Source organism: Panthera uncia, chromosome A2, assembly GCF_023721935.1.
Source record: "Panthera uncia isolate 11264 chromosome A2, Puncia_PCG_1.0, whole genome shotgun sequence".
NCBI classification, from domain to species: Eukaryota; Metazoa; Chordata; class Mammalia; order Carnivora; family Felidae; genus Panthera; species Panthera uncia.
Window position 1 is genome coordinate 13,137,778 of NC_064816.1, and position 11,363 is coordinate 13,149,140.

The following is an 11,363-nucleotide window of genomic DNA, read 5'->3' on the forward strand; positions in this document are numbered from 1 at the left end:
TAGAGGGGCTGAGAATCATCCAGATTCATGGTGCACTGGTTTGGAGGCCTGTCTTAAATGTCCCACTGGTGGGACAGGGCTCGAGTAGGTAGTCAGATGGGCCTGAGTGCAAATTCTGACTTCCACCAATTTGATGCATGTTACTGAGCATGTGAGCTCCTCTCTTTGCACCTTTCCTGATGGATCAGATGGGGATAATAATTCACAAAGAGTACTCTGGGCAGAGGGCACAGCATATGCAAAGGCCCTGAGGTGGGGATGGGCTGAGTATGCTGGAGGAACAGTGAGGGTCCAGAGAGGAGTGAATAGGAAGAGAGTAGGGGTCACTGAAGGCTAAGGAGGTCACAGGAGCCAGGTAAGATCTCATAAGCGGTGATGTGGTGTGTGGGTTTCACGCCAAGGGTACCGGGGAGCCATGAGAGAGTTTGGAGACAGAGAGGAAGGGACGTGGTCAGATTTACATTGCAGTCTCCAGGCCAGGTTTCAGCTCTTGAGAGAGAATCCGGTATCTGTACATGTATAGAATGGGAACAGACCCTCCCTTTCTTTGAGCCTCAGTTTTCTTATCTGAGACAGAGTCCTGAGGCTCAGACAGCCCCAGGACACACTGGACCGTTAGTCAGGGAAGTTCCCTTCCCCCGAGCTCCCAAATTCCTACATGCCCTCCTCTCTGCCTGCCCTCTCCTCCTACTCTCCTTCTGTGGCCTTAAAGGAACAGCTGTGGGAACAGAGAGCGGGAAGCCGTGGGGAAGGCAACACGGAGGGGCTCCGGGGGCCGTGTTCCCGATTGGTGACAGCCCACATGGGGCCAAATGTTCTTACAGGAACCCGGTGACTCAGATGCCGCAGCCTCCTCCCTCAGTCTGCTAGGGGAGGCCATTCCTGGTCGCTAGGCATAGGTGAGAATCAGCATGTGCCCCTCTGGGTGGGCCCCAAACCAGTCCGTCCCAGCCTCCACTGCAGGGATCCCCTTAACTGGATGCATTGCTCGCTTTCCTGCTCTCATAGCTTCTCTGGGAGAATCTGGCTCCTAATTGCCATTGGCCAAGCAGCTGAACCCCGTCTCTGGACCTTTACCCTTAACCCCACCACTGAGCCTTCTCACTCAGCCCCACCTATGACTGGAAATGTCAGCTCTAACACCCTCTCCTTCAGGAAGCCTTCCCAGATTCCCTCCACTGCCCCAACCGCGAGTGTCTGTACCCAGCTCCGTCCCGGATGCAGACTGGGGGCTCCTTAGAGTCCTGGCCCAGCGCAAGGCCTCTCAGGGCCCCAATTGTTGTCCAGTGTGGGAAGGCTCAAAGAGACCCTGGGGGGGGGGAGGAATCTCCATGGCCCTGCCTTTAACTCCATTTTTATGGAAAAGGAAACTGAGGCTCAGGGGGCTTCCCCAATTAAAAACTGGCCAAGTGGAAAACCTTGGCCTCAAACCCAGGTCTGAGAGACCAAACCCTGTTCTCCGTAGATTTTGGAAGCTTATTTACCCATAGGGAGGGGGAAGAAGGCATTCACTTGCTTGAAAGTAGATTTGGTACAGTCTGGGCTCAGACTCCAAGGGTCTGACAGTCCGTCTCCATGGATGCAGGGGGAGCCTCTCTGGGGGTTTCCTTCTCCATAAGATGGGGGTTCTTCATCTGTTAACTCATGCTTATTTTTATTTTATTTTATTTTATTTTATTTTATTTTATTTTATTCTTATTTATTTATTTTAATGTTTGTTTATTTTTGAGAGAGACAGACAGAGCATGAGCAGGGGAGGAGCAGAGAGAGAAGGAGACACAGAATCCGAAGCAGGCTCCCGGCTCTGAGCTGTCAGCACAGAGCCCGACACGGGGCTCGAACCCACAAGCTGTGAGATCATGACCTGAGCCAAAGTTGGGTGCTTTACTGACCGAGCCACCCAGGCGCCCCATTTTGTTTTTTCTCTAACGTTTATTTATTTTGAGAGCGAGAAAGTGTGAGCGGGGGAGGGGCAGAGAGAGAGAGAGAGAGGAGAGAGCAAGAATCCAAAGTAGGCTCCAAGCTGTTGGTGCAGGGCTCAAACTCGTGAACTGTGAGAGCCGAAGTCAGACACTTAACCAACTGAGCCACCCAGGTGCCCCGTAAGTGGAATGACTACTGACAGCATTTTGCAAAGGCAAGAAAAACAGCCAAAGCAACAAGCAAAATGGGTGGTCAGTGAAGGTTACTCTGATGCGGTAGTGATTCAGGGGAACAGCACGTGCAAAGGCCCTGAGGTGGGAATGTGCTCAGCCCCTTGGAGCATCATCATCAAGGAGGTGGATGTGACTGGAACAGGGTGAGTTGGGGGGAACCTAGGGGGGTGGGAAGGGCATATGGGTAGGCAGACCCGTAGGCTGGGTCACAGCAGAGAGTATGGGCTTTATACTCGGAGCCCTGGAGAGCCACAGGAGGCTTTTGACAGACTGACTTTAATACTTGCCTTCTCTATTATCACAATGCAGAAGGTATCCTGGGCTGTGCTTGATAAACAAATGACATTGTTATTAGCACTATCATTATTTCTTTGGGGATGTCCACAGGCTCTGAGTTTATAACTCCCAGGGCCTCAGGGAGGAAGTCCATCTCAATAACCCTCTTTCCGCCTTGTCCAGCTTTCCTTTCTCTCCCACACATCAGCTCTGATGCTGGCCCTGGACTTATCGCTGCAATCCCAGGCCTTTGAGTAGACGGAAACATCTGCTTCCCTGGGCAGCCCCAAAGGAGGTCACAGAGGAACCTGCTGCCCCCCCTCCACCCAGCCGGGGGAGGAAGACCACAGAGGGAAGGGTAAAAGAGCACACATTGGGCACCAACTGCATACACAGGGGAAGACAGTATGTCCAGGCTGCAATCAGGGGCCGGGGGTGCCCGGGAGCACATGACCCCACACTCAGCTCTAGGTGAGAAGGGTGAGGGACGGGAAGGCAAACCCGGACATACAGACCTTGGAGAATAGCCGCTCCCAGGGGTTGCCCCAGGGGGCTGGCCGGTCCTGGGGGCACCTCTGAGCCCAGCTGGGAAACTGCAGTCGTGTCTGCATCCAAGACAGGGTGCGGCTGGCCACGGGGACCTGCTGAGTCACACCCGCCGGTGCCCTCCACCAGCTGGCGGTCGTAGCGCCCTGCCATGGCCTCTGTGGTGTTGAGCACCATCAGGCCGGTTCGAGAGCAGAGAGTCATGTGGGTGAAGGGGCTGGCCCTTCCAGAGGCACCTGCGGGGGCCAGGTTGGAGATGGACGGGGCTGCAATGTAGGCAGCTCTGTGGCCCCCCCACCACCGTGACATTCTACACTGGGGTCTCCGGGAGGAAGGTGGTGGTGGGGTGTTGACACAGTGTAGAAGCCCAAAGCCGAGCTCCTCCTCTCCACTCCCAAACCTACTTGTCCATCTGCCCACCCACCCAGCCACCCATTCACCCATTCACCACCCGCCCTCCCACTCATTCACCCGGCCACCCATCCCCCCACCTGCCCGCCCTCCCACAGATGCAGGCATCATCCATGATTCGCCTCCAGCTTCCCCATCCGTGCATCTGTTCTAGCACACTCATTCATCAAGCCCCGACTCTGTGTCCCCTCCTCCAGGCAGCCCTCCGGACTCTTCAGACAGAGCACCCAGCTCTTGCTTGACTCAGTGGAGCTGAGAGCGAATGTGTCTGACTTGGCCTCCCCAGACTGGGGCTCTTCGAGGGCCTGGGACTGAGGCTTCTCGGGGGCCCAGCGACACCAGCGTGAGGTGGGTACCGAGGAGAAGTGCAGTGATTTCTGCCTGAAGCTTGTTGAGAAATCAGACAGGCCTCCACGTGGGCTGTCATGGAGGCACAACCACAGGGCCACAGGGAAGGAAAGAATCAGGCTTGGCCTGCAACCGCTTTAAGGGACACAGAAGGAGCTCTGAGAGTAGACAGCTTCCCCTGAAACTTACGCACTGTGTGACATTGGGGAGGTTACTGTACCTCTCTGAGCCTCAGTTCCTCCATCTGGAAATCGCTCCATCTCATCTTTTTTTTTTTTTATGTTTATTAAGTTTTGAGAGAGAGAGAGAGAGAGAGCACAATTCGGGGAGGGGCAGAGGGAGAGGGAGACACAGAATCCGAAGCGGGCTCCAGGCTCCGAACCATCAGCACAGAGCCCGACGCGGGGCTTGAACCCACGAACTGTGAGATCATGACCTGAGCCGAAGCCGGACGCTCAACCGACTGAGCCACCCAGGCGCCCCTCTCCGTCTCATCTTAATTGGTACATTTTCCCAGACCTGCTCCAGGCCCCACTCTTGGTGAGAAGCCAGGAGGAGCCAGGCTGGGGGAAAGGAAGGGTGGCTGGGAAGACAGGAGGACATGTTGGGGGGTCAGGGAGGGCATGGGACACAACGTGTAGGTTTTCTAACAGAAGCCTCTTTACATGTTTTCTTTCCTGAGCGCCGAAATAATTTTTGCTCGGTGGAAAAACGGTTTCAGAAAACACAGACATAATGTAAATAATCTAAATAGCTCCCTCGTCGTAGCATTTAATTTCCTGAAGAATTTTTATTATGCACTTATGATGTGCCTGATGCTCACTGGCAAGTTAAAAACCCACTGGCAAAAGAAATGAAACTCAGACGCGGTCCCTGCCCTTGGCATGGGTTGGCACACACCAGGTGCTCCCTAAATATCTGTGGAGTGAATGAAAATTTTAGAATAAAATCAATGCCCAGGGGCGCCTGTGTGGCTCAGTTAAGCATCCGCCTTCGGCTCAGGTCATGATCTCACGGCCCGTGAGTTCGAGCCCCTCATCAGGCTCTGTGCTGACGGCTAGGAACCTGGAGCCTGCTTCGGATTCTGTGTCTCCCTCCCTCTCTCTGCTCCTCCCCTGCTCACACTCTGTGTCTCTCTCTCTCTCTCTCTCTCTCTCTCTCTCAAAAATAAATAAACATTAAAAAAAAATTTTAAATGTTTATTTTGGAGAGAGTGCAAGCCGGGGAGGGGTAGAGAGAGAGAGAGGGAACAGAGGATCCCAAGCAGGCTCTGCACTGAGAGCAGTGAGCCCACTGTGGGACGCGAACTCATGAATCATGAGATCATGACCTGGGCCATGACCTGGGCCAAGTCAGAGAAGCTCAACCAACTGAGCCACCCAGGTGCTCCTAGGTTGCTTGCTACAGGGACCCTTTTTGGGAATCGCCTTTTTAACGTTTATTTATTTTTGAGACAGAGAGAGACAGAGCATGAACGGGGGAGGGGCAGAGAGAGAGGGAGACACAGAATCGGAAACAGGCTCCAGGCTCCGAGCCATCAGCCCAGAGCCCGAAGCGGGGCTCAAACTCACGGACCACGAGATCATGACCTGAGCCGAAGTCGGATGCTTAACCGACTGAGCCACCCAGGCGCCCCAAGGGAATCGCCTTTTTAAAAGCTTTATTGTTTTTAAAGTTTATTTATTTATTTTGAGAGACAAAGGGAAAGAGAGAGAGAGCATGTGGGAGGGGCAGAGAGCGGGTGAGAGAGAGATTCCCAAACAGGCTCCACACTGTCAGCACAGAGCCCAATATGGGGTTTGAGCTCAGGAACTGTGAGATCACGACCCGAGCTGAAACCAAGAGTCAGCCGCTTAACCCACTGGGCCACCCACGTGGCTTTTGGGGGACAGCCTTAAAAGTGGAATGATAGGGGCGCCTGGGTGGCTCAGTCGGTTGGGCGTCCGACTTCAGCTCAGGTCATGATCTCGCGGTCCGTGAGTTCGAGCCCCGCGTCGGGCTCTGGGCTGATGGCTCAGAGCCTGGAGCCTGCTTGCGATTCTGTGCCTCCCTCTCTCTCTGCCCCTCCCCCATTCATGCTCTGTCTCTCTCTGTCTCAAAAATAAATAAACGTTAAAAAAAAAGTGGAATCATAATTTGAAGACTTTTGATGGATACTTAGGGCCACACCGACTTCCATATCATGTACCCCATATTTCAGTCTGTTCCCAGCAGCAATGAGTGTGTGTGTGTCCATTTCTTTGAACATCTGACATTTGCAAATCAATATTAGAGACGTTTGCTTTGCACGATGTGGGTTAAAATCAGAGACTCTGAAGGAGGGAGTGCGGAGTGACTGCTTAATAGGTACAGAGTTTTCTTTGGGGGGAATAAAAATGTTCTTGAATCAGAGGTGGCGGTTGCGTGATACTGTGAATGCACTAAATGCCACAGAATTGTATAGTCGAAAGTGGTTAGGTGTTTTGTGTTGGTGTTTTTTTTTTTTTTAGTGTTTATTTTTTTGAGATAAAGACAGAGCATGAGCGGGAGAGGGGCAGAGAGAGAGGGAGACACAGAATCCGAAGCAGACTCCAGGCTCCGAGCTGACAGCACAGAGCCCGACGCGGGGTTCGAACCCACGAACCGCGAGATCATGACCTGAGCCGAAGTCGGGCGCTCAACCGACTGAGCCACCCAGGTTCCCCAGTGGTTAGTTTTATATAATGTGAATTTTATCTCAAAAAAAAAAAAAATCAGAGGTGCCAACCTGGCGTCCCCCAAACTCTGCTCAAATGCCACCTCCTCCAGAGACTCCCCAACCTCTCCCCCCATATATCTTCTAGCACTTTCCATTTGTCCTCTTATTGTCTTCATAACGCCCATTACTCCCCGGCATTGTTTCATTCATTTCTTTATTCATTCATTCGCTAGCCTTGCTGGGCACACAGTAGGTCCTCAAGAATGATGGGTTGAATAAATGAAAGCTTACGGAACGATAGTCACAACCCGATTGTTGGCTGTCCTGTCCACCAAAAAGGCCGGGCACGATATACAGCAGAGAGCGGGATCAGAGCCGGGAAAGGAAAAGCAAAATCCACCCAGAAAAAGGCAACTGGCAAGGTGAAGTGTGGGGCTCCAGGGGCGGGAGGTACAGCACACGGTTCCTATCTCCCCCTGCCTGTGTATTTCCCTCAACTTCTATCCGTATAAACAGCTGGAGGGCAAAGGAATTGTGTGCATTTACCCACACAGAGTGTGGGAGGTGGCCTGCAACTCTTCCAAAGAGTGGCTCCCCAAGGTAAGGGAAAGAAGGTGTCGTGGGAGGTGACAAACTGGGGGTGGCTGTCACTGATACTACCAGAGGGAAAACGCTCATTTCTAAAGCACCTACCCTGTGCTGTCACCAAGCCCCCATGGGTGATTCCCCTTTGGCCTCACCACAACCTCACAGGCCCATTTTGCAGATTAAGAAACTGAGGTTCAGTGCCGCCCTGGGACCCCAACCCACTGGTTTTTCCTTCAGCCAGCCCCCTCCAACCACAGCCTCTCTTCTCCGTCTCCCCTCCTGGACCAACCGAATCAACAACCTCAAACACTTCTCCAGAACCGGCTGTATGCTGAGCGTCCAACCCGCACCCTCCAAGTTCGCCCCTCTCAACAGCCCACTGTCAGTGAGTAAACTGAGGCAAAGAGGCAGTTAAGACGCTCGCCAAAGCTGACAGAGCTGGGAAACGAGGGGCAGGGTTTTGAAGGGCGAGGTCGACCTGCACCCATCTTAGAGAGGGGTAAGCTGAGGTTCGGGGAGGTGAAGTGACACGTCCGAGGTCACAAGCAAGAACGTGCAGGGGCAGATCTGGGGGTAAGGCTATTTTCGTGTCCACTGCATAGAGGGGAAAGGTGCGGCACAGAGATCAGCCGGGGGTCAGAGGCCGCGCTGCTGGGGAGTGGACTTGAACCCAGACACTCCTGACGGGTTCTAGGGGGGCCAGATGGGGCACGCCTATGCTGAGGCCTTGAGCAGGAGTGTGGGTTTCAAGGGGGGGCAGGTGGCGAAGTTTCCCAGAACCACAGGATTGCCCTTTCGTGGGCGGGGTTGGGTGGAGTCGCGCCTGGTGGGCGGGGCCTGGGAGGGACGGAGAACAGGGGTGCAGTTGAGGATTCGGAGAGCCAGCGGCGGGTGGTCGCGCACCAGTTGCGGTGTCCCCTCTGACAACTCCAGGGAGCGGGTGTAGATGAGGCTGTCGGCCCACGTGGTTCACGCAGTAGGAGAGGGGAGGAGGCCACAGGCCTAAGCTCCTCTTCAGGGAAATGGGGCCCGCGATCGTCACCCCCTGACTGCGCTCCATTCCCCCTCGATTCTCTAAGCCTCCACATCTGACAAATGGCACGCCTCACCAGGGCCAGAAGGGGCCTTTCGTGCACCAGGGCTGGTCCCTTCTCTGCGCCCTGCAGGCTTCAGAATAAAGGCAAACATCTCTCCTTCACACCCTCTTTTCCCTCCACACTCCCTCGTTCACTCCACTCCGGCCAGAGACATCCTTGTTGGTCCTCGCGCAGGGCAATAACATTCTCACCTCAGGACCTTTGCACATGCTGCTCCCTCTGCCTGAAGCTCCTTCCCTCAGCTCTTCCTCCTGACTAGCTGTTCCTTCAGGCCACTCAGTTCAAATGCTGCCACCCTGGCCAAAGTAACCTCCCTCCCCCGCCCCCGCCCAGTTTCAAATCTATGAGAGGAAAAAAAGGATGTTGGGTCAATTGCATAGTAATACAAAAATGTATAAAATTGGGTCCATACCTCACCAGGTGTAGTAGGATAATTCCTAATGGATCAGAGATGTACTTGTAAACACACCCTACAAGCACTAGAAGAAAATGTGTGTGTCCTCTTCTGTCTGGGAATGAAGAGAACTTTCCTAATGACCATTTGGAGCCCAGAAGTCATAAGGGAAAGGATGTAGGTGTCAGTGAACATGTAAAATAGAACAAAGGTTTTGTATGTCAACATATGTCATTAGCAATGTAAGATGATGAATGAAATGGGAAAAATACTTGAAACCTATATTACAAAGTGTTAATATACCTAGTATACAGTTTCCAAAGACAAATAAGAAAATCAACTACCCTATGTAAAAAGAAAAAGGCAAGAAATCACAGTAAATAAATGCAATTGCCTTGGAAACACGCTCTAATGAGAAATACAAGTTAAAATTACACAGAGAGTGCCCTCTTTGACCTTCTCTGTCTCTCCTTCCTGCTGCCTGGAACGCACATATAATGGCTGGAGCTGAAGCAGCCATGTTGAGCTCAGTGTCTTTTGGACAGGAAGTTTCAGGAAGGATCTTGAATCTCAGAGGACTTCGTGGAACAGCCACCATGCCTGCCCTGGACCACATACTTCTAAACTCTTACAAGAAAGAAGTTACATTTCCATTTTGTCTGGGGGAAAAAAAATACATGGAGAAAGAGGTGTGACCCTATAGCCTGGGTGAAGCCATGGAGAAACAGGCGCTTTCGTTCATTGCGAGTAGGAATGTAAAATAGTCTAATGTCATGGTCAATGAAGGGAATGTGAAAGTATGGAGCAAATCTGCATGTTCATTTGCCCTTTGAACTAGCCACTCTCCTTCCAGGGATGTCTTCCAAAGAGATGTGTGTGAAATGCTTGGTTATAACAGAGACTGGAAACAACCTACGGGGGACACTGATCAAGAACAACCAGAGTAATCCCTAAATATGTCACAAAGAGCAAAGCAGGGAAAAGTGCATGTAATATGCTATCACTTATCTAAAGGAGGATTACGAGTGTATATTTATTGCTTATATTTTAAACGGAAAAATAAGCCTCAACACTTAAGAAACAGGATGCAAGGGGCAGTCTAAGGAGCTAGTTTCTCTGAGTTTACCTTGTTTTATAAATGTGACTTTGGGATCACGTAAATGTTTTGTGTGGTTATAAAACAAAATTAAATGACAGAGGGAGAGAGAGAGGCAAAATAAAAACCACTTGAAATAAAAATGAGACAAATTTGGGGTACCTGGGTGGCTCATTTGGTTGAGCGTCTGACTCTTGGTTTTGGCTCAGGTCATGATCTCATGGTTTGTGGGTTCAAGCCCCGCGTTGGGCTCTGTGCTGACAGCACGGAGCCTGCTTGGGATTCTCTGTTCCCCTGCCTCTCTGCCTTTCCTTGCTCTCTCTCTGTCTCTCAAAAATAAATAAATAAACCTTAAAAAATATGCTGAGAGAGAGAGAGAGAGAGAGAGAAATTAACCTAACTCTGGTTTTGAGTTGGTAATTTCATGCCACAAACAGGAATTACTTCAGATGACTTTAAAACGCGATCATTTGAACACCGTGCATGGTTCGCACAGCACATTCCCTGGTGAGCTTTACCCCAAGGACAAAAAGGATTACAAAGAAATCTTAAGCTGTTTTTGACAATTGTTAGTAATAATATTGATGTTGCTATTCTGAAACTACTGTATTGTTTTGGATAAAGCAAATAAGTGATTTTGCTAATGTTAGCCAGCAAGATTTTCAGTGTCAGAGGAAAGGTACGAACATAAAAGCAAAGCAGTTAAGTAAAATTCTGCAATCCTAAGTAATTTTGGAAAATCAGTAGGAACACAGAATGAATTTTCTTCCAAAAAGGAAAAGCATGCTTTGGGCCAGTCCACCAAGAAGGTCTAGAAACAGGGACCAGACCTGTAGCAGTGAGCACCCCTCCTGCCAGCTCTGGTCTCACTTCCCACGAAAGAAGCCAGAGCTCCTGGAGGAAGAGCTTGTTCCATATCTGGGCAGGAGATGGGCCAGAAGAGCCTGAAGTATATCGTGAAACCAGAAGACAAGGAAGCTTCTAAAGATCATCGAGGGCCTGTCAAAGGGGCAAACGCCGACAGTCTCCTCTAGCTAAATGTGAGACAAGTAAACCTGAATGAGAGTAAGAGCTCATGGGATGCAAGCCCAGCAGATGTGTTAAAAATCCATGAATTCATGTTGATGCTCAAAGGAAGGAAGGAAGGAAAGAAGGAGGGAGGGAGGGAGGGAAGGAAGGAGGGAAGGAGGGAAGGAGGAAAGGAAGGAAGGAAGGAAGGAAAGAAGGAGGGGAGGGAGGGAGGGAGGGAGGGAAGGAGGGAAGGAAGGAGGGAAGGAAGGAAGGAGGGAGGGGGGGAAAGAATGAAGGAAGGAAGGAAGGAGGGAAGGAAGGAAGGAAAGAAGGAGGGAGGGAGGGAGGGAAGGAGGGAAGGAGGAAAGGAGAGAGGGAAGGAAGGAAGGAAGGAAGGAGGGAAGGAAGGAAGGAAGGAGGGAAGGAAGGAAAGAAGGAAGGAAGGAGGGAAGGAAGGAAGGAGGGAGGGAGGTAAGGAACAAAGGAAGGAAGGAAGGAGGGAAGGAAGGAGGGAAAGAAGGAAGGAGGACGGAAGGAAGGAGGGAGGGAGGGAGGGAAGGAAGAAGAGAAGGAAGGAAGGAAGGAAGGAGGAAGGAGGAAGGAAAGAGGGAAGGAAGGAAGAGGGAAGGAAGGAAGGAAAGAAGGAAGGAAGGAAGGAAGGAAGGAAGGAAGGAAGGAAGAAGGGAGGGAGGAAAGGAACAAGACAGGGGGGGAAGGAGGGATTTCCTGGGCGTCTGATGGAAGGTGCTCAGAATCCCTTCTA